Consider the following 25,201-nt stretch of genomic DNA (forward strand, 5'->3'; position numbering starts at 1 on the left):
AAACAAAGAGAAAAAGTAGTGAAGTGAGTAAAGAAATAGAAGGAAGGAACTGAACTGAATTGAACTCGTTCGTGGTCACGGATAAGGAAGGAGGACTCGCTTATAGCGGCTACTATACTTCCAAGTTCCAATCTAAATTTATTTTACAAAGAAGAAAAAATCAGATTAATTTAAGACTTTATTGCTCAAGTTTTTAGTTTTCAAACGAGATCATTATTTAAGAGTAAGATCCATTTTTATGGATTAATTTGGTTCTGGAAAGTTGGAAATCCATAAGTTTCCTCAAAGATATTTCAAAATTGAATTTTATATAAGTGTAATATCCATGTATTATATAATTATATACTTTTAGTATAAACATTTATACACGGTCAATATATTATTCATCATTTACTTGTATTATATTTTTTGAAGAGTAAGTGATTATTTAACATGAATGGTAGGTGATACAATGATAATGTATAAAACTCACACATGATCAATCTATACATTTTTTCTCATTTAATATATATTTATCTTTAATGTATAGTTTGTACATGGTAGTAAAGCTGATTTATATTATTTTTATTTAAAAGTTAACAATAATTAAAATATAAATTATAGATGATGGTGATATTGTAAACAAATATTTACTACAACTATTAAATCCTTTCGGATTTCAAACATCTTTTTTTTGTAGTATAAAAAATATAACTTACATTTTTTATTAAGGAAGTAATCGCTTTCAAAATGTTTGACTGTTTTTTCCAACAAATATTGCTTATAGGAATTGAACTATTAACTTTTGGTCTTTCCTGAGATCTAACATGACCTTAATAAGTAGTAACCCATAACTAAATGTCATTCTCTAAATCACCTTGCTTGTTAAAAGTATTCCAGAAGCTCTCATAAGGTCATATAAAATTCTAAATATACGATGAAGAAATATAATAAAATTAATTTTTCAAATAATTGAAAAAATATGTAATACTATAATCTATTTGTCAAAATCATCATTTTTACAGTTTTTTAAATCATTTTAGGGTGTCAATACTAAATTGTTTTTTAGTTAAGCATGTTACTGATGGATGCCATCGAGACTCGTTTGTAAGATCTTAGTTTTTGTATTTAATTTTTCTACCCAAAAAAAATTATTTTAAGGTGTCAAAACTAAATTATTAGATATCAAATTTCTCAAAGGTCAAATAAGTGATTTACTCTTTAAGATTGATATCTACAAAACAAAACCTACTTAGTATTTTGAGCATAAATGTTTTTTTTGTCATTTTCAAATTTCACCTCAAGATAAAAAGTGTTTTAATGATTTTAGATTTTTTAGTTTAAAAACTATACCACCTTAACTATCATTATTATCTGACTTCATTAACTCAACATCTACATATGACATAATTAAAAAGTGGATCGGATTCACAAAAACTTATTCTCTTGAGAAAGAGGTAAAATAAATCTTATTTTAAGTGAAATGATGATATCTTATTTCATCCTCACTGACCTCTATATTTATTATGTAACTTGATAATTATTAGTTAAAATTAACCATTTAAATTATATGATAAGAATATAAAAAATATACTTAAATTGTTAAACTACTAAGTCATGTTCTTTACTGATAATAAAATAACATTTTTATTCTTTCTTTAATTTAGAGATATTTTTTCTTCAAAAATTAATATATTTCATTATCTTACTCTTATGTTTGATACAAAATAAAATAACTTCTGATACAAGGAAACAAAATATCTCCTCAAACAAATAAGAGCATCACATTACATTTCCCATATTAATAAATCAATATAAAAATTAAAAGTAACAAATCCCTAAAGTGTCCTTAGTAACACACTAATTTTCATAGCAAAAATGGTAAAAAAAAAATACATAATTATTATAGTTGTTGTGGATGCTTGAAATATATTATTATATGAAGTCTCACATTGCCTAGTATTGGACTAGATAAAAGAAATCAATATTATATATTAGTTGTCGTGTACCCATGGTTGATGGCTTTTCGCCCATATACAAAGGGGGTGAAGAATGTGTTGGTTGGACAAAGTCTATCAAAGGCATTGCACAAGGATAAGAAATGAGATGGGTTGAAGGAGAATGAACATAATGGGACCGTGATGGGGACTACACCAATGTTAAATTTGTAACCCTAAAAGTCCATGTATTCGATTGGGACCAAGGTAGAGATAAGACCCATGTGTCGAGTTAAGTTGTTAAACATGTGCTTACAATATCTCTCTAGATGTTACAATGGAGATGATGATCTTAGTTGTTAAACATGTGCTTACAATATCTCTCTAGATGTTACATGTGCTTACAATATCTCTCTAGATGTTACAAAAGCACACATACACTGACTGACTTTGATATAGGATTTAACACAGACATTGACTTGGATGCAAGGTGTAACACAAACACTAGTAGAGATGCAAGATGTGACATGGACATTGGCTTGGATGTAAGAGTGTGTCATAAGCATTGGTTGGAATTGGCGCAATATGTATGTTGTGGATATACTTCTTATAGTGGAATATGATAGTTCTTTTGAACTATGGTTGTTGAATTCGACAATGGTGGTAGTGGTTGATGCTTTTTGAGGAAGCTCCATGGTTAAGCAAGTTGAATATTGAAGAGGACAATTGTTGTGAACATCGGTCTAAATATTCCATAATATTGAAAGGCGTCCTAGCAATGGAGAGTATGTGTCGTGTTCTATTAGATGGCAGTACGAGAACTTACACTACACGTTTGTAGAGATGAAATCTAAGTAACATCGTCAATATATTCACTAAGGTGAAGAGTCTTATACTACAAGTTTGTAGAGATGAACTCTTATGTGGAAAAGCTATTAGAGAGAATTAGGTATTGAGCAAGGTGAAGCATGATATTTGTAATACCCCGAAAAGCCATCCGTAAATATTTAAAGAGATTTTTATTTTAGTAAAAAGGTTAAACTAAGTAATTCGAACAATTGATAAATTGAAGGTAAATTTTTTTTTTGTTTTGAAAAGAGATGTTACCACAAAAAGATTAGCCCAACTACTTGTTAAAAAAGGTTGACAAGTGATTAGGAAAATAAGATTAACTTAGTCGATTCCTTTTTCTCAAAGCTTCCCATTTTGAAACCTCACATGTTGAAACTTCGCGAAAATTCAAAACTTGAGTCATAAGCAAATTTAAAAACTAGATAGTATATGATACTTCTCTGATTAGTTTTCCAAAATGAACCATGTCACTTAACCATCTCACTTACCATAACCTGATGTGTGACAGTTAAGTGTCGGAAATAAAAGTCAGGTGTTTGAGGCAGCAGTCTCTCCAATAATATAGACCATAATCAAAATACAACTAAATCAGAGGCATATGTAATTACATCAGTGTTACCGAAAGTAAAATGGGTCCATAATACTGTCATCTAACAACAACAGTTAGAAAACTATGCTACTCAAGAATCTAAAGACTCGGGATCATCAGGGTCCTCCTCGGGGTCCTCCATCTCGGTGTCAGAATCAATAATGATCACTGGGAGATATCAAATTGGTTCCTCCGTCGCTCGATGCTCCTCGACAAGTAAGGTGACAACATTCTCCATAACTAGAACCATGACATTAGCAAAGTACCACATTGCGTTAGGGATCACCATCTCCTCCTCATCCTCATTCTCATTCTCCGCATCACTGAACTCCTCGATCATCCTTCCGCTCCTCTAAGCTTTAGCCTCCCACCTAGCCCAAACTCGACGATCAAGTAGTCTGCCTCCAAAGCAATGGGTTCTGGCCTACAACGAATGCCCTTCTTCACTACCCGAGTGAAGATACAGCGAAGGCCCATCCACCTTGAAACCGGAAGAATAAAGATATTATCATCTGAGACAGGTACAACCCTAGGAGAGTCATTAGGAACGACTAACCTATATGAGACACATGAAGCAACGCTCACGGTATGGGAAACGACGAAGGGGTTTGGTCCATCCATAGGGAAGGTCACTAAGATCTCAAAGTCTCCATTATAGCTGAAAGCATCAACTCCACTATTAATTGGTCGTAAGTGAGCTATACACGAACCGATGTAGAACCAACGATCACCTCTGCATACCCATGACCCCTCGGGGGTCATGTCGAATTGAAATTTGGTCCTCTCCGCTGTTATCTAAAACTGCCCACCCAAAACAGCACAACCGCGGAGAAAAGATGGAGTAAAACATCTAATGAATGCACTTCATTGACATCATGGGATTACATAGAACATGGCATACAACAACAATAATAGAAGCAAGCATTTGAAAAGATATAACATGTGAATGTTCATTATGTATGATGATTGTAACTTGAGACATGGGATAATTGCCTTCAAGTACAATAAACAAGTCTATGCATAATCACCATCCAAACTCCATATCAAGTTCAACTTCTCTATCTAGGAAACGACCGGGAGTACAAGACATCCTATCAAGTCACAATCCATATACATTCAGACATCATGCACCAAAGTTATACATAGAGTGCGGTACCAATGTCCCTACGGACGATGTTATATCTTGCGCTTTCAGATTCTCTCTCCACTAATCCTGAAGTGTCAAGGGGGTGTTAGAGTCCACTTAGTTTCGAATATAGAGTTATCCTGGTCTAACGGATTGCAATCATCCGGACCCTCACTAGACTACTCCACCTAAGTATTCCCTCAAGGCTTCTTTATAAATCACCACCATTGCTGCCCATATCCAAATCTCGGGACATCTCTGTCACCATCCGCTTCCTCTTTCAATCTTAAGCTTTGGTTCGTGCATATGCTCAATGTCATTCACACTTCATGTTAAACTTTAACATTTCTTTTAATTCCTTTGATCAACCCCTCCTAAGTCATCTCCTTCATAGTCATCTACGCCTCATCGGACGCCCAATGCTAGAGGAATGCTTCTTGTGGGACCAATCAGTCTCCTATTTTCCACTAGCGGAGATTCTACGTATTTTGGCTTTACTTGGCCCGTCACTACTATTCGAGTATGACACGTATACAATCAGGCGTATCTTCAGGTACCCGATAAGTTATTACACATTTCCCATAATCATATTCACATTTCTCTCAATCTCTTAGCTCATATGGTTTGGTGAACTCACCATCCAAAGGTTGATAGTTGACCCACACCATCTCTGAGTATCTAAAGAGACTACACTCGGGTATTTCCAATCTCACATCCTACTATATGATTAGTTCATTACTCATTCCCCTTATTCCTAGGGGTTCTTTTACATCTTAAATTACTTTCTTACCAACAGGGTAAAATATATATCGTTTTGTCCCCTTGTCCAGTCAACGAGGTAACATTCGAAGAGCGGAATTCCCCATCTGATTACAAATTAACAGATTATCATATGTCATATGCATGTTGTAATGCCCCAAAAATTACTCCAACAATATTGCCCAAAAATAAGTAAAACAATTTGTAATATAAAACTCCTTCATTTACATTTGACTCATTTTCAGAACATCATGTTAAGTAACCTAAACTGCGGAAAAGACAACAATCATTACCTAATGGTAACTAAAAGCCACTTAATATATCTTGGAATAATTCTTTATTGAAATACGAAAAATGTTTATACAAAAACCAAGGCGGAAAAACAATATTTTTCCAAACTTAAATATACACAATAAACTGCTTTATTCAATATATTAAAAGTATTCTATACAGATACCTGCCTCAAAAGCAAAATAGAAATGGAAATGACTACTAGTGACTAGCTCCAGCGTTAGCGGGTGTGCTAGGACACTCGTTGGGGTCCTCCCTCGTCTCAGAATCAGAGGAGAGGTCCACCACCTCAATGGAGTCCTCTATACATACTAACTCCACACAGTCCTCCTCTTCAGTCTCCATCTCCTCTTCCAAGTCATTGGATGCACCCTATGACTTACTTCCCGCTCCCGCATCTGCTTGAAGATCGGGCGTCATCCATCGAGCAACTCTCCTCCTTGGTGGGGAATTGAGCATGTCGTCCCAACTCCGTCTCCTAGTAGATGGTCCCGCAATAGTGGGTCCGTGAGGAATAACATACTAAATGGATGGTGAAACAGGTGCAAATCTTCGAGCAGGTAAATTGAAAGAAGCCTCCAAGTCTGCATGGTGCAAAGGGAAGCGCATCATAGAGCTATCACAAACCATCTCCAACTCTAAGGTACAAGGGCTTGTGTAGGTATATCAGTGTGCATCACTGCTCCATGTCCCCTTCTCGAACATCGAGAATCGGTAGTTCTGAATCATCGCGGTATGCTCCATCTGAACGGGAATACGAACCGAAGACAAGTAGAAAGAAAAGGAATAAAAAAGGGAGTAAGACATCTAATGAATATCATTCATTGATAGTGTAGAATTACACGGAATATCACATCCAAACAGACACACATAATATACACAATATAGATCACAAACATAATGCACAATGGTGAATGATGTTATAACTCAGATCATGAGGATCAATATTCCCGCTTTCAATGTATGAATGTTATGCTTATTTCATCCATCCTTACACCAATATCCTCCCAAAATACTATTAAAAAATAACCTAGAGTACAGGTCACATAACAAGCCGATGTGAACGCACCAAAAAATATTCCTCGCAAGGATATATGATCGATTTGTTCCGAATAACTATTCGTTTCAAGATGGTGTCGTATCAAACACTTTATGGACATATTTCTCAACGATCTTGATTGCAAAGAGGGGTTGTTAGAGATCGTCTAGTTTGCGCTATGAGAACTTTCCAATCCAAGAAATACCTCATCTAGGAATACAAGGGACTCGTCTCACCTAGAATCGCCCTCAAGAATTTGCTAATGAATCACCACCATCGCCAACACCATCCCTCTCAACATCGCGGGGCTCATTCGTCTCCCATAAATTTCCTCTCCACTACTTTATTATTCATAATGAGTACGAACACTAACCGAAGTTAGTCAATTAAATCTTTTAATCATTCTTTTATATCGATCGACCCATCCTAAAACATCTCCCAAAGGAATGCTTCTAGTGGGACCCGATCTTACGTTATCATGTAATAGAGGAATAACATCCCTACCACTATGAACCAACGCTGAAATATCCTGGACGACCACATGGCCAAGCTCTTCAAACGACCTCGCTGCGTGGTATTATGTAATCCTTTTTAGGCATCGCCTTACTCACGACGTGGAAGATTCCCAGAGTCGTGGAATTCCTCTATAAAGAGAATAAAATTCTTCTTGATGATTTCCCAAAAGCCTGAAAAAAAATTGAAATTGAAATCATCTGACCTGGACATTTATCACCAGCGCAACTCCACGCTATCGACCTAATCTCATCTTCCAAGAATTCAGTATCCAAACTAAAATATTGAGACTGAGATAGCCAACTAAACACAAGCATGTCAAGAGTAGGATTTATGGTAGACACTTGGGAAAAGACAACCTTGAAGTAATTAGAAGCACTAGATCAAATGAGATTATCCTCTTCATACCAAACACCATCAATTCAAACCCCTAAAACATGATTCCTCTTTCTTCTATTATTAATACACGCATGAAAAAAGCTAGAATTAGCATCCCCCTCTTTCAACCATAAGTTTCTAGATTTCTGTCTCAACCAATTATCCTTCCAACTTGATGTCTTCCACCAATCTGCCATAAGCTCTTTCCTTGGAGAAATTTGATTGACATCCAAGATTTTTGATTCACCACAAAGGTCAATTGCTTGAATTTCTTTCACCAAATCTCCCAATTTAGTATCAAGACAACCAAAAGTCACCTTATTCCAATTTCTGAGAGCCTCATTTAACCGCTTCAACTTCTCTTTGACAAGGAAAGCCTTTCTAGAAACATCAATAGGATCATTCCAGCTACTCAAAACCACATCCCCCAAATTATGATGTTGCAACCAACAATTATTAAATTTGAAAGGAATGGGGCCTTTCACCAATTTTTTTAACCATAAAAAGAATAGGACAGTGATATGAAAAGTCTCTGTTGAGGGACCATTGCGACAAGTTCGGTGAACAAGAAACTCACTCAGGAGATAGAAGGATTCTATCTAATCTAGTCATGGATCCATTCCCAGAATGATATCAAGTGAAACTTCTCCCTATTGAAGGCATGTCAATCAGCTTCATATCCCTAATCTAATTGTTAAACAATTGAGGTTCCCTTCTATCAAATAACCATCTCTCACATCTTCTTTCCGATGCGGTCCTAATAAACACGAAGAATAAAAGATCTGCAATTGATCTTTTGAGACATAAAAGATCTCCATTAAAATCACCAAGAAAATACCACATTCCATCTCCAATTAATCTTCCGAGACATAGAAGATCTTCCCATAACTGAGTCTTTAATGGAAAAAGACACAGAGAATAAATATTGACAATATAACAATTAACTTCGGATGGCAACCACAAACCTTGGATAGCCAAGAAACCCAAACATCTGCGGATACTAGATTTTTGAAACTTCAAAGAATACCAAATACTCAAAATTCCCCCAGAATTTCCAGCTGAAGAATTAAACTCCCGGGAACAGATACTATTATCCCATAGATTATGGCTCTGACCATGATCAATGACATCCTTCTTTGTTTTTTGAATTGCTATAAAATCAACATCATTTTTCACAATAAGACTCCTAACACCCCAAATCTTCAAACTACTCCCATGACCTATAGATAAACAAATCATGGACAACCATCTTCTTCCTTTGGATTATTCCCAATAAAACCAATTTAGTCTCTGTTTTCTAACTCGCCAATTTTCATAACAATATCAGCATCATGTCCATCATAAGAAACACCCATAGCTCACCAATTTCTCATACTTTGCCTACAACTTCACCACAGCTTTTGAGATGGAAAGAATTCAGTGCCCGAACATTTGAATCAATAATGGAATTACTAATCGAAGAGTCCACCTTATTGTCTCAATTTTCACCAGTCATAGCAATATGCACAAGCAAGGATTTATTCTAGTCATCACTAATAGTCATCGACCTCTTAGAATTTCCCTTCACCATCCATTTCGATTTGGTCTTGGCCGCATTAGCAATTTCTATTTTCTGATGGCACATGGAAATGAAATGGGATAGAGGAGTAGAGTGGTCTTTCAACAATTTTTTCCTCTTTCTTTTTCTTTTCTTTTAGAAGAAAAACAGTAGCTTGTATATTTCCATTCACATCACACGTTAAAACAGTCTCAGAAACATAATAAGAATCCTTTACCAAGGTTTAGATTAATTCAGGGAAGTCCAATTCCTTAGCCACAATTGGAACACCATCACAGTCCAAGGCCCAGACAGGGAGGCCCATGTTCTTAAAATAGTGCTTGCTCTTCAATCCCACATGTTCACCCTATGGTAATGGTTTATTAAACTTCAAATACTTAATGGGTTCATTTAAAAAAATAGGCCCAACATCAACATCTCCTCCTTGAATGGCCCTTTTACCTTTTCTTTGTAGCTCTCTCTCCCATTCCAACCCTAGTTGTATTTCTCTCTCCCTAGAAGCTTTTTTCGGTTTGAGTAGGGAGCTTTTTTATCTTCCTCTAGGCACAAACTTTCCAAAATCGTGTTTGAGTCCCCTAAATCCGCTGAACACGCTGGCACCTCCTCACAACAGTTCATAGACACGTCTCCATCATCATCTTCTTTAATGTTTTGATTACATACCCTAATGTCTAAACTTTGTCCCTCTTGCAGAACCTTGCAGAGATTTGCCACATCATCATATTGCTCCACCAAAAAAGAGTCACCACCTCCGCCACCACTCTTCATCCTCCGACTCAGAGTCCACCAACATCCCTCCATTCCAGATGTTCCTACGTAAGGGTCCTCTATAAGCACATGGAATTCTCGGATCTTCCTCCAACATTCTCAACTCAAAGACCAAGTCTCCAATCAACACTTTTAGGTGTACATCAACTTTACTCCATTGAGAAGTAGCCACAAGCACACAACCATAGTCAAGCCTCTCCATATTCAAGGTATCAACATCCACCTTTATGAACATCCTTATTTTTCAGCAAGCACCCAAAAAAATCCTTGGTCTAGGCATGGAGACGGAATCTTATGTAACAGATCCAAATCAATCTCTCCTTTGCTCCTACTTTAGGGTTCCAACTTCTTATGGAGAGAAAAAAGAGATTTACACCATTCTACTTCCATATCAAATACTTTTACAACATCAATATCACCTCCACCTTTCAAAAGAAACAATCCCCCCCTCATTGGAACTTTTTTCACCTCCAACACCTCTCCTTTGATTAGTGACTCATGAATGGTAAGGACATCCTCCCAATTTCTTAACTTTCCCACAAATAAGGATGAACATTTTTTAACATATTCAAAAGGAGTCGAAAAATGAAAAGAAGGCTTATCTCCATTGATTGAAGCCTGCAGTTTTGGGAGACCATGAAGGAGGGTCTTTTTCCAGAAGAGAGAAGTTCCTAAGTTATCACCCACCGGTTTTTTGACAAAGGCTTGAAACAATTTTTTCTTGTCTTCTAATTGGGGTTGGAGTTGATTTAGAATATTTTTGTTCTTAGCAATCTTCTCTTCCATCCTGTTGTATTTAGGACTATTAATTTTGATTTTAAGATTTCCAATTCAAATCTTTTCCAAGGCTTTTAAGAGGTTTCCCCCTCATCAGATTGCTTGAATCTAACAAAGCCAAATCTGTTACCCATTTTCTCCTTCTTCTGTGGAATAAACACCTCTCCAACTCTTCCCCATTTGGAGAAAATCGACCATATTTCTGATATTTCATGACTTTTAGGAAAGTTAGCGAAAAAAATGATGTACATGTAGCTTGTAGATTCTTGAAATATCCTCTTAGAATGTATGGTCCCATCTAATTCACCTTTTTGTACCTAGGAAAATTATGATTCTCATTCTCCTTAAATCTCCCTCTTTCCCATGGTCTACCATACTCACTGCCTCTCTTCCGATCTCCTACTTTCTCCCCCTCTCTCAATCTCCCTTTCTCATTTTCTATATTATTATAAAAATAAAAAATAAGACACATGTCATAATATAAAAATAATAAAATAAATGTCAAATGAGTGGATTTAAAAAAGATAAATTGTTTTCTGGTATCAAGAGACACTTTATTACGTTGAGAATAACAGATAAATTGTTTTCTGGTATCATGAGACACTTTATTACGTTGAGAATAACATTTAATGTATTTTTCTTTATGCACTTCTCTATAGGTTTTTGGCTTTTTTCTATCAAATGTTTTATCTTTTTCTCTCTACGAGATTTTCTATACAATTTCCTTACCAAGAATTCAGACTATACGAAGCAAATAGATAATGGCATTAAGAATGTAAACTGTTAATAAATAAAAAAGCAAAAAATGATGGAACAAAATTAGACTAATTCAATTGAGTTTTTGTTGGAAATTGTTGGTTTTCAAAGTGTCTAAAAGCATATTGATGAGTAATATATTAAACAATATTCATAACCTTAATTTAGCAAGATTTGTGATTCTTAGTGCCTAATTGACTTTCTTTCGCATGGTTTAGTGTTTTAACTTTATTATACTAATATTCCTAAAATGAGTTAATTTATGTTTATTTGGCCTGATTAAATCTATTATCATTTTCATATCATATTTGGCACTAAAGACATTTTGGGCATTACAAAAATGAAGGATATGTGTTAAACTGAAGATTGTATTTTTAATTTTAGGCTTTTTTAATTGTGAATTCATTTTTAGTTTTCGGCTCATTGTTTAGGGCCCATTTTCGGTTTTACTCTTTTGAGGAGAGGGAACCCGAATTCCATTCATTCACTTCATTCCAACATTTTGTAAACACTTCACATTTTGGTTTTCCCTCTTTTATGCTTTGCTAGGGTTTGTTCTTCATTTTCGGTTTTCACTTCATCTTCATTCCATTTGGTTTTGCTTCCATTTTCATGGAAGGCTAAGCTTGTAGACTAAATTCATTTGGTAATGTATCACAACTGTTGAAGTTTTGTTATTAATGCATTTTCGGTTTCTTTCTTATTGATTTCTCTATCCTAATTCTGAATGTGGTTTGCTTAATCTCATTGTTTAGAAACTGGTTTGTGAGTTTATCTTCATTTAGTTGATTTACTCTCTAGTGCATGAATGCTTAGTTTGTGTGAATTTGCTAATGTTTCATGTTTATGATGATTTCGCTTAGTTAAAAGCTTAGGTTGTGAAACTGTGCAAATTAGGAAGATGATGGTTGAAATGTAAAATTAATCTTTTGAAACTGAGGATTGAGTTGTGAACAAACGAACCAAAGGAATTTAGCCGTTTTATTACATTGCTTAATTAATGTTTCTAAAATTGCTTATTGTTATACCATTCAACCACAAAACCCTTTGTATGTGTGTGTGAGTATAAGGTGTTTGAAGTTTTGGAAAGATAATCATTTGGAAACGATCTATGAGTCACTTCTTAATACTACTTTAATTGTTATAATATTTACATCGGGTACAACATCGATCACATATTAATGAGGCCATTAAGGGGATATTTTGGGGGTGTGAAATAAAAAAACTCTTGAAGTCTCACATTGCTAGGAAGAGAGAAGTTGAAAGGCTTAATAAACCTTACGTTACACCTTGGGGTGTGCGCCCTCCACGCACATGTGCATGCACTACCTCCACCGCTAGTCGATTCGGTTCTTGTTCGGGCCAAACATTCCTTTTAAATAAATTTTATTTTTTGGATTGGATTGTGTGTTGATCTGTGTAGCAACTTTTTTCCACCGTCGAATCATGTAAACGTTTTGATATCTCTACTGTCAGATGGAAGTTCAGTTGAAGGCTTAAGGCTATAAAGAGAGGCTTCTTCCCCTCATAATTCTTCGTCCTAAGTTTTCATTCAATTTCCTCTTTCTCCCCCATAACTTTTTGCCCACGCATTTCTGGCAACCTTCTCTCCCTTTCTTTATGTGGTACTTAAGAATTGGCACTTGCAGCCAAATTGTGATAATATCGAAAACTGACACTAGAAATCACTATTGTGGAAAAAGAATTGACACAAATAATCATATTATCGGAATTTCGCGAATTGGTGGTAGCCATATTGTGGGTGTATTCGAGATCGATTCTTCCAGTGTAGTAAAAAATCGAATAACGAAGAACTAGGCTATCTTATCTTGGAGACGGCATGGTTGATAATGTGCTTACACAATTTTGGCAGTATCACGAAACTTGTTAAAGAGAGCAACTTAGTCATAACTCGAGCAGTAAGTATTATTTTGTGTCATTCGGAATTGTTACGAACTACACAAATAACAAGTTTTGAACTGAACTAGCCTTTAACAAGTCAAACTAAACTAAACCATATTCAACTTGCCTCATTTACACCCTCAGGAAGTGAACGATGTTATGGTCATGTTTGGCAACTAAGATACAACAATTAAAAATTATTGTACTAGGAGAATTTGGGAAGATTAGTAGTTCACAGAGAAAAGGCATAGAGGAACAAATGAGGAAGGAAAGAAAAACGACCTGTCAGTAAGATAAAATTTTTTCCTAAAATGGGTGGAAAATATGGAGAACCAATTTTTATGTAATGGGATATTTCCATCAACTTGTTTAGAAAAAACCATTTGTAATTCAAATTTAACATCAAGGTTTTCTTCCCTTTTTCTCTCAACAATATGTAAAATCCCCAAAACTTCTCACCTTTATCTACAAAGCATAAATGATCCTGAGTTCAGTTTAAATGATCAGTGACCATTTTCTAAACTCATTATAGCATAAATAGAGCTAGATGACAATAAAAAGACCTTATCAAAATTATATTACAAAATAATACGATGCAGCAAAATAAAAATAATATAATTAGAGGCACCAAACCACACCATTGCCTAATCGACGCTACAAATGCAAATGAAAATGTGGATTTGCCAAAAAATTATTTGTCTATACAACGAGGTCTCTGCACTCCTCATTATCTGTCTATTTAGACCTGCATACTAGAAGGCATATTTTTCCTTTCTCTTTTCTATAGCAATGAACAATCTACAAGGTCAAGAACAAATATTTGAATTCGACCAACGAGTGACCATAGATCTCAATGTGTTTGAGTGTATTTTCTGATTGACAGACGATAGAGACCACTACAACCATACTTGTACATGTGCAACAAGTCGATGCTTGACTTAAAGATTCCGAGCAGATAAAAATACCAGCTCATCCGAATGATTTCCCTCCTGCTGGGAAGAAGTTTGGGGTTGCAGGGATTGACAACCTACCATTCAACTGCTGGTCTAGATTTGAGATGCCAAAAGCAGCCCCATCATCACCAAAACTCTCAATTCCTTGATACCTGTGTGTTCAGTTATCAATATTTATATTGGCAAGCAAGGTAGGTAATGGTGAACCGCAACCAATAATTATTGACTCTATCCATACAACAACAATAAATTAGCACTTGCACAAATTACTTCAAAAACCCGGAGAAATAAAACTTAGCACTCAGTAACTGCACGTAATAGCCGCCCACTCAAGGAAGCAACGTTTGTGAAACTATGGAACGAGATGCTAAAATTTGAGTTTTCATGTGAATTCTTCTAAAGGGTTCACTTTATTACTGGACTCTGCTACATTGTATGCAAGGCCAACATGGTATCTGAAGGATGAGACCTAAAAGATGTTTCCAATAGAAAAAGGACAACCTAATCTTAAGCCTATGCAAACAAGAAATATAACCATGATTAGGAAATAGTTACCTTGGCATTTGTTGCCCCATGTATGCCCCTGAGAATTTTACACGACAGTTCAGAATACAAATATAGAGAAAATGGACTTCAACTAAAATAACTGATTGAGGAAATGTCAAAAAGATAAATATACCTGGTGTCACGGCTGGTGCAAGAGTTTGTGCTTGAGGAGGCAGCACTGATACATATGATGATGATAAGGGTGGATTCCAGGCAAAAGATTGATTACCCAGGCTTGAAGGGTGCACTGTTCCTGAAGTTGTTACACTAGGAAGAACACCTTCCAAAGATGACGTGGAAGGAAACTACAAGCCATAAACACCAACAAAAAAATAAATTAACCAAAATGTGCAATTAACTAATGAAATCTTGGGGAACATTATGCTATTATGAATTTTCCTAGGGTAAACTGGAAGGCTATAACAAGTTTTAATTAATGGATGAATTGAAATATTAGGAAGTAATTATGTAATACTTTAATGTTCCATCTATTTTAAATAACAGGTGATCATAAATAAAACAGACAATACTTTTCAGCATTTGCCAGATACTCAAACTTCCTATTAAAAGATAAGGTTCCTCTAAGCAAGATGCACCCTTCGGTTAGTAATGTACACTTTAGTAATTAATTATTAAAAAATAACATGAGCTAATGACTCAATAGTGGACAAATCCACACTATATTTGTTATCTTTCACCAGTGATTGTAAAAAATATTTTCCTCTAAAGCAAATCACGCACGTTAGAAGAGACAGATTACAGATACCTAGTACTCTAGCAATATCAAATATTAATGCCTTAAGACAGTATGCATGCATGCACCACACAAAATTGGACAAAAGTATCCAAACTATTACTGGGAACATTACACACTAATTACTAATATATCAACTAAAGTGACATACTGATGCAGCTTGAACTGGAGTTGGTTCGTTGCTAACATCAAATGGATTTGATGATTTTGGTGGCTGCGAAAAACTTGGAATAGGCTGTAAAGATGAGAAGAGAATTATGAGAAATACATCACGCTATTTTACTAGTTAGTAGACAAGAATCAGTATAAATTTGTAAGGTAATAATTATGGGCTCTAACGGTACCATTGTTTTATTATATTGAATTGAAGTACCCATGCCAAGGGGTGCACCCATATGCCAACCTGGAGCTGGAGCAGGGAAGGGTGAATATTTTACAGTGAATAGATCCTGCAGAAATCACAACTAACCTGAGAAACGACAGTAGGTGTATACAAGCATGGGCACAATATAGATGCTTTATGAAGTAAACTAAGCAGGGAATTATACTTCTGGAAGTTCAGTTCTTCCATTTGGTTTTACGTCTACAGTAGAAGGTTGTGAAACAACATCGGAATTAGTCTCATTGGCGTGATGTAATGCATGTGGCATTGGTGTGCTTGCATGCCCCTGTTCTGTCGGTAAAGAAGGTATATTCCAGGGCTGCAAGATGTTTCCAGGAAAGGGTGAAAAGACATTAAATCTTAATTAATAGACAAAACATTAGAGGCAACTACTCTCAATAAGAATAACCTGATTATTCGTAGCACCACCTACTAGTGGTGTAAATTGTTGAATAGTAGGCTGCCTAACGGTTCCAGGGAACGAAGGTTGCTGATACTGTAAACCAGCCAACTGTCCCGCATTATTGAGTGGTGATATTGTTCACGATCCAGGATATGTTACTGAAGCACCACTGGGTTGGAATGCTGAAAGGCTACTAATAGTTGGAGCTCCGGCAGCAATAAGAGCTGATCCTGTCACAGGCACACTGCTCATAGGAATAGCTGCTGCATGATGAGGACCACCTGGAGCTCCAGACACATGACCAGGTAAAGCTGCTGGTATGGACAATTGAGACAACACAGGTTCAAGTGGATTTGCATTTGAAGAACCCTGAGCTGCTTTTGCCTCAGGAGCAAAATCAAAGGAGGCCCAATTGTTATCACCCTAATTTTCTGGCATCACAACAGGTTGTGGAGCCACAGGCGGTTCAGGATCATCATCAAAATCAATAAGGCTCTTGGTAGTCTCAAGTTTAACTTCGGCAAGATTTTCATTGCTGGATGCCAAGCTACTGGAAGATGAAGTTCTCTGCAATCATAAACAGTAAGTTGTAGAACATCAATTTTAAGAACTTTACAAAGCAAAAGGGGAGAAGGAAGGGGTAGGTCGGCCTTAAGGGTTTGTTTGCGAGTTGGTTTTTAGAGGAAAAGGGAAGACTTGATTTCACAACTGTATTTCATGGCTCTCAAAGCCTTTCCTTTCTCTCTATTCCCCTCCAAAAACCAACTTGCAAGTTCAGAGTAAAAAATAAATGCAATAGCTCATTGACTATTTGCTAACATTTTACTCCCAATTAATGATTGCAACAAGGCTATTAAACCCGCTGATAAACACCGAAGTCTCTCAAGAGGAAAGGCAGAAGGTATATCAAGTAGCATCAAGACCCAGATGATTGAAATATATGGTAATCATTCCTGATTATTTCACCTGTGTTAGCAATGAGCCGTTAGCAGCCTTTCCACTGTTTGTTTTAGGGGGTTCACTGATTCGAAGAGGTACAACATTTTCTCCCAAAATATCTCTAATAGGTCGGACAACAGGTAGACTTGAAGAACCAAGATCTTTCGCTCGCTCAGGGGATTGGCTGTCCATCTTAATATCACCATAAGATATTCTATGATCTTCAAATTTCCTTCCATCTCTGAATCTATCTTCACGACGCCAGTCATTGACAACTGGAGGAGGATCAGTGCTTCTTCTAAAATCACCATACTGTCTACTTTCCTGATCATAACCAGGACTTCTTCCGCCAGGACTTCTTCCACTAGGACTTGTTCCACCAGGACTTGTTCCACTAGGACTTCTTCCGCCAAGACTTATTCCACCAGGACTTCTTCCACCAGGACTAGACCTATCACTATAACGACGTTCATATGTGTCCTCATATTGAGGGCTTTTAGATCCTCATATTAGAAAAAAATGAAAATCAACTTAAGAAACATACAACATCAATGAGACTAAGATATCCAGTGCAAGTTTTATCATAAACAAGCCTATATACCTGATTTCCTCCTTCCTGAAGTGCACTAACTTCTTGTGAAGTAAATTTAGCCATCGAAACTGATTTTACTCGATGTGTAAATTCTCGACTGGAAATAAACACAAAGCATTTTAGAAAACAGGAATGACTAGTGACCTATCTCCAGTACAAAAGAATATATATTTCAAATTTTAAACACAACACAGCTTGGATAACCCTACTGAAAAATACAGATCATATTTTAGTAGGTACACAATTCATGAACTTCAATCCATCAAAAAACAACACTACAGAAAAATACATAAACTACAAAGAAAATACATGCAGTATAAAGATGTTCCAAGCTTCATTGTTAGTGGTGTAGAAGTTCATGAGCAAAACATAAAGAAAGCATGTAAGTGAAAGGCACATGACACTCAAGTCCATTAAAATGAGAAATGTGTGTTGGTATAATAGGCTTCTATCATCTTCAAAAATATAGATTCAATCCTTAAAGCCAAATGAAGACATTTTGAAAACCCAATAAGTAAAAAGGTTGTAAGGACTTACTGTATTCCACTACAGTTTGTGCAAACAAACGTCCAGAAATTTGTGCACACATATTGTGGTCCCTGCCAAGAGAGAAAGTAAAAAAGATTAGATGTAACCATTTTCTAGATATCTGTCTTGACATCAAACTCAACCATTTCCTAGCTAGGTTCATAAGAATGCAATCAGACAACACTCTAAAAGCTAGTAGAGATTACGAACACTTAAGTTGAAGTGTACAAAATTATGTCCAACGAAGGTATTCAATATTCATTCAAATTTATTTCTTTGTTTATGGTTCCCATTTTTGCTTGAAATCTAGAGAGTAATCAATAGCTTATGGGTGTTGTTATCAATCCTGTGAGTCTACAACCATGACATTAAGTACAAATGAAAAACATTGTTCTGTTTGTCATAGAAGAAATTAAATCTATCTTCCCCACCATGGAGGATACAACACCTGTATAATTGAGCATGAAAATAAGCCAAATGCAACTTATTTGAGTCCTTCTGCTTTCCTGCATTGAAATAATCTGAGTACATCTTGTTTTCCTGAAGCTTATTCATAACAACAACAACTAAGTCTTTTCCCACTAGGTGGGGTAGAAAACATGGACCAAACAACTCCATAGTAGTAACGATGCCATGTTATTACACAAACACACACATATATTTTGCAAAAAAGTTGTCAATAGTCAATATTCATGAAGACATAAGGCAGAGCTAGCTTGTAATATATTTGACACTGTCTACACTCCACAGCTTAAGCTTGTAATATATTTGACATTGTCTACACTGCACAGCTCAAGCTTGTAATATATTTGACAGGGTCCCCTTTTAAGTTTAATAATAAAAACTCCAAAAAAACAAAATATTATGTACCAAGTAAACCTCCTCACTTGGAAAGGTTGCAATATCTAACTCGGTAGTCAAATTTTCAACCATCGACACTTTAATGAAAGACTCCGCGTTGGTTAACAGATCATACACAGGTGAAGTCTCCTATTTGTGCCCCCCCCAATCATACAAATTCAAATATAACAAGGAATGAGACTGCATATCACTAATCTTAATGAATTCCTTACTGCAATCAATTACTTCTTCTGTCAAACTAGTAATTTTGTTTCCTACTACGTAGCAATCCTTTGAAGTTACCTTCGCTGATTCCAGGTGAATCTAACATCAATGAGCTTGGGGCTAGTGGATTCAGTTTCAAGAACTTTTAAGTAGCTCCTTGAGCAAGAAAAAGGTTATTGTCCTCATTCAATGTGTAGTAACTCAACTACACAACCCATCACTATCTCCCATTTAAAAAATTATATTTATAGCTGTAGTAAGTGGTAACACACATTAAATGATTCATCGCCACATATCAAGTCCGCGTTACAAAAAACCTTGTAATAATAATATAAAAAGTTAGAACATAGTGCATTTATGATAACTAAGCATCAGAACAAGGAACTTTTCTTGCTCAATGAGCGCCTAAGAATTTCTAATTTCGAATGTTTAACATAATTACATAAATCCAGAACAACATGAAGCAAAAAAAATTAGCAATAATAAAGACACCCTACCAAGCTGTTGCAATTGATACACCTGTGATTCGGTGTAAGTTTGAGAAGACCTCGAATGAGTCTTTCATTTTTCTCATCTTCCTTCAATCGACTTGCCATCACTACTTCTGTTAACACACATCACAGCATATAACAATAACCATCAAATTAAGCAAATTGCAAAACAAAATTCATATCAGATTGCGCCAAAAGCTATAGAGAAAATGAACCAACACTTCCACAGTTTTATTCAAAATTCAAAACCATGATCCTCCGTGACCAACGCAAGATAATGCGTTAAATAATTACCAAAACAAAAAACAAAATAAATACTAGAACACTCTATTGCTTAAGAGCACGCAAAAAAAACAAGCTAGTAGAAATAGCAGATTTGAGAATCGCACACTTATTACGTGATATTATGAACTCACAATGGTTTTGAGAAGTTAGGGATAGAGAAAAGGTGAAATGAGAAGTGATAAGTTGTGTTGTTCAACTTTTAATCAGCTTTTTTTCTAAGCTGGCGGTTATGGTGAAGAGAAAAGAGATCCACCACTGAATGAAGAGAGAGAAAAAGAGTGGTAGATCTTCCCAAGTAGGGAAATTATGACTTTGTACAACTCGAAGAGTACCAAAAAGAAAAACAAAAGAAAAGGAAAATAAAATGAGGAGAAACAGATAGAAGAGAAAGATTGAATTTTTAAAAAAAAGTTGATTTTATTTTTTACTAGTTTTCTCCTTTAATTTTTTAGAAGAAAAAAATTGTATATATAATAGTAATAGTTTTTTACTCATCGTTACATCATTCATATTTTATTTCTCATTGACTTATAATTATAAGAATCTCTCGTCTTTTTTTTGTACATACATAAAGCACTCATATTTTTATGAGAAATAAAATATATTCACATGAGCTAACTTATCTCATTCAACCAGTAAAAGTATGATATATATATTATTTTGTTTAGTTTTAAAAATATTTTTTGTATAAAATAATTAAGTATGACATATGTCATGATTTTAGTTGTTGGATGAAATAATTTATCTCCTTAAATCAGAAGATATTTTATTTTCTATTTATATTCATATATTATACTAATTATTTACACGTAAGAAATAAGCGTGATCTTTTAAACAAAAAAAAATGATTAGTATAATTTAGTTAAACAAAATATGGTATATCATGGAGACAAATTTCTTTCGTTTTTTTTTAAATAATTTAGTTTCTCATTGTAATTTTCAATTTTATTAATTTAATATTATAATTTGATATTTTAAGAAATCAAAAATAAAAAATTTAAAAAGTAAAAATATAAAGATAATTTATTTTATAAAAATAATAAGCTATAACTAGTAGCCTTTATGTTATATATATATATAAAATATTGGAATTTTGAATTTATTAAAAAGGGTGATGATGGAGAGCAGCGACGACAGCATTAGGGTTCCTCGAGAATATGGCGCACACTCAGCGAAGGAGCCTCCGTATTTCACTAGAGCAAGAGGAATCAAACGGAAAGGACACCCACGTTCAAGGAGAAGGTGTTAGGGGCGATGGGTGAAGAAAAACGGAAGCCATGTAATCTGATTATGCAGGACATTATGCAGATGGACTTAATAGAAGGTAACAGGCTGTTTCCAGTGTTTAACTTTGAAGAAAATGAATATCAGAGATTATGTCAACCATGGGAGGAATGTTTGGTGGTAAAACTGCTCAGAAAAAACCTAGGGTATCAGGTGCTCTCCAGCAAGTTGAGGTCAATGTGGAAACCAGTGGGCGGCATTCATATAATTGATGTGCGCCATGGATATTTTCTGGTTAAGTTTGACGCTGCAACAAATAGAGAGAAGGTGATGGCAGGAGCACCGTGGCTGATTTTTTACCATTATTTATCTGTTAAGCCTTGGAGAAAGGAATTTGTTGCTGCCAATGAGAAGATAAACACAACAATGGTTTGGATTAGAATATCAGGGCTTGGTATGCAGTTCTATGATGAGAGCATATTGTTAACATTAGCTATTGTAGTTGGAAACCCGATTAAGGTTGATATGAACACTCTAGATATGCAACGTGGAAGGTTTGCTAGGATTTGTGTGGAAATTGACTTGGACAAACCGGTTGTGGGAAAGCTCTGTTTACGTGACACTTGGTATAATATAGAGTATGAAGGTCTTCACCTTTTGTGCTCGTGTTGTGGCTGTTACGGACACATGGCTAGGAATTGTATTGCCCATGTACCTACAACAGACTCTGATCCACCTTTAGAGGTGACTCAACCTGTGATGGCAAGGGATGCAACACTACCAGAAGTTAGTTCTAATACTAATGGCAACAACTTGATATGTGATATTGGTGGCATTGCTAGCGTGCCTAATGGGAAGCTATCTATTGAGCCGCATGGAGATTGGTTAGTTATTAAAAAAAGGAGGGCAAAAACTGGATTTAAAAAGGAGGAGAGTCTAAAGGGTTCCCAAATTACTAACAAATATAATGTCCTGTTATCTAAGATCTTAGATAAGGACTGTTTTGAGTTCAGATTTGCTTAGGGGGCCACCAGCATACATGTGGCACGGGAGAGTACCAATTTTGGGGAAAAAATAAGTCGTAAGGAGGTTATGAAGTAGGGAGGGAACCAAAATAAAGGTACCAATGAGCCTAATTCTTCTCAAGTTGTAGTCTCCAATTACTTACAACATGTTAAGGTGAAAGGGGAGGAAGATATGAGGATGGTTGAAGGTCGGAAGGTGGCGGACATGGACAAGGGAGCATGGAACAATGCTAACATTGCTGATATTGGTTCGCTTGGTACTAAGATGAGGTCAGAGAACATGTGTCATGTTGAGAACTCGGTCCTCATGGAGGTGGCTGTAACATCAAAGGATATTCTAATCTAGGTGATGAAATTACTATGGTTAATCAGATGCAGTTTATGGAGCAATCCTAAGTTGCGCTGTTTGTTTATTTCTAATTTTTTTTACATGGATAGAAAGAAGGATAAAATAATTGCTTAGAACATTAGAGGAGGCGTGGGTGCTAGAGGAAAGAGGAGAGTGAAGGACCTTGTGAAGACTTTCAGACCCATGATGTTTGCTCTTTTTGAGACACATTGACTTTTTGCAGTAGTTGTTTCCTTCTGGAGGACGCTTGGTTATGAGCTTTGCTGTGAAGTTGAGGTTGTTGGTCATAGTGGTGGTATATGGGTGTTTGTACCTATTCACAGAGATTTGGGGATTACAGTCATGGGTGTTCATGTTCAAGTGGTCACGGTTGCTATTAATTATACTGATTGGGCTTGGGTTTGCTCTACGATCTATACGAGTCCAATCCCGAGTAGGCGGGAAGAATTATGGGAGCATCTTATTTCGGTTAGGGGTAGTATCAATGCTCCCTGGCTGGCCATTGGTGATTACAATGAAAACTGCAGCCCTAGGGCGGTTTGGGGAGGTAATTTTTGTTCTAACCGAGCTATGAAGATGTTAGACATGATTGATGCATGTGGGTTTCTTGATTTGGGGGCAATAGAAACTGCTTTCACATGGGAGAGGAGAATTCATGGCATGTGGGTTTTGGCCAAGAGACTGGATAGAGGTTTGGGAGATGTTGAATGGAGACTTAGCTTCCGAGAAGCATATGTTGAACACCTCAAACGCATTTACTCAGATCATTCCCCTCTTCTAGTGAGATGTCATGTTGAGAATGATGACAAAGGTAATAGACCCTTTCATTTTCAGGTTGCTTGGGCTACCCACTATGCTTTTGAACCCTTAGTTTGTGACACGTGGGGTAAGAACCCTCAATCTCTAGTGGTTAAACTAAAAAATATGCAGAAGGCTTCTGAGACTTTTAACAAGGATGTGTTTGGGAGCATTTTCAAAAGGAAGAAAAGACTGGAAAGAAGGTCGTGTGGAGTTCAATAGGATTTAGAGAGGTTTGCTACGGACTCAATGGTGCGCCTGGAATGTGATCTTCAGAAATAGTACGATTATATTCTTCACCAAGAGGAATTATTCTAGTACCAGAAATCTCGGGAGAACTAGGTTAAGTTTGGAGATAGAAATACAAAGTTCTTTCATACTCAGACCGTGGTAAGGAGGAAGAGGAATAAGTTCCATGGGATGTTTCTCAATAATGGAGAATGTTGTACGAATTCGACAATTCTCATGGAAAAGGCCCATAATTTTTTCTCTAACCTGTTTTAAGTTGATGTGCAAGTGTAGAGAAATTATATTATGGATAATAGAACTCCCTCCTTTCCTGCTTCGGAGAGGGAGAATTTATGTCTCCCGGTTTCTTTGGATAAAGTGATAAGGGTGGTCATGGGAATGCACTCTTTCAAAGCTCCTGGTCCAGATGGGTTCCAAAATTTCTTTTTTAAGCAGTATTGGCATGTCAATGGTAAAGATCTGCATGACATGATTACAAAGGCCTTTGGTTATGGGTAGGCAGACTCAATTCTTTTGGAAACTCTTTTAGTCTTAATTCCTAAGGTGGACAATCCCGTCCATTTCAAGGAGTGAAGATCTATTAGTCTTTGCAATGTGGCTTACAAGATTATCACTGAAAGTGCACATGTCAAGATAGCACTTTGGAAAGCTTTCTCTATGTGTTTAGTTTTGATGAGGACAACTTGTGATTATGGAAGCTTGAAGATCATCAACAAATCAGCATGCTTAAGTCTCTAGATTGGTATTAGACTTAGACTAATAATTAGTTTAGGTTGAGTCTAAGGCTTAGGTAAACTCTATACATGTCTCATATGCATAAAACTTTAAATCATTTTAAGTTTTGAGATATGTCATTTATAATATGTTCATGCATCATATAAATACATGTAATCTGTGCATCCTAGGCATAAACTTAGTGTTGAACATGTATAAATTAAGTGCATAACGTATTTAAGTTTTGTAATTTGAAAATACACTTAGAAATATGTTGTTAATCGATTAAGGCATGATTTAATCGATTAACATGAGTTTTTGAGAAGTTGTTGAAACTAAAAACTTGAAAAACAGAAAGTTATGATTTTAAACCGAGTTAATCGATTAACCAAGGTTTTAATCGATTAACTGGGCTGCAGAACTGATTCTTTATAAACTGCGTTTTCAGAAAGTCATAACTTGCATGTTGCATTTTTTTAGAGAATTAGAGCATATTTCGTGTTAAGTGTTGCATCTATATGACATTGCATTTGTGAGATTAGAAAAGAGAGAATTCTATGCTTTAGGATTGAGAGGCATTTCATGTTTAATTTCTCACTATTTCACCTCACATGTTCATGCATTCATTGATGTTTTTGTGAAGATTTTGCATTCTGTAAAAACAGTTTTCAACTAATACA

At 35.8% G+C, this 25,201-nt stretch overlaps 1 pseudogene; it reads right to left on the reverse strand.

Annotated features, from left to right (window-relative positions):
- Positions 1-13,746: 13,746 nt before the first annotated feature.
- LOC109340439 lies at positions 13,747-20,341 on the reverse strand (annotated as a pseudogene).
- Between the last annotated feature and the right edge of the window lie 4,860 nt (positions 20,342-25,201).

Source organism: Lupinus angustifolius, unplaced genomic scaffold (assembly GCF_001865875.1).
Source record: "Lupinus angustifolius cultivar Tanjil unplaced genomic scaffold, LupAngTanjil_v1.0 Scaffold_172_19, whole genome shotgun sequence".
In the NCBI taxonomy this organism is placed as follows: Eukaryota; Viridiplantae; Streptophyta; class Magnoliopsida; order Fabales; family Fabaceae; genus Lupinus; species Lupinus angustifolius.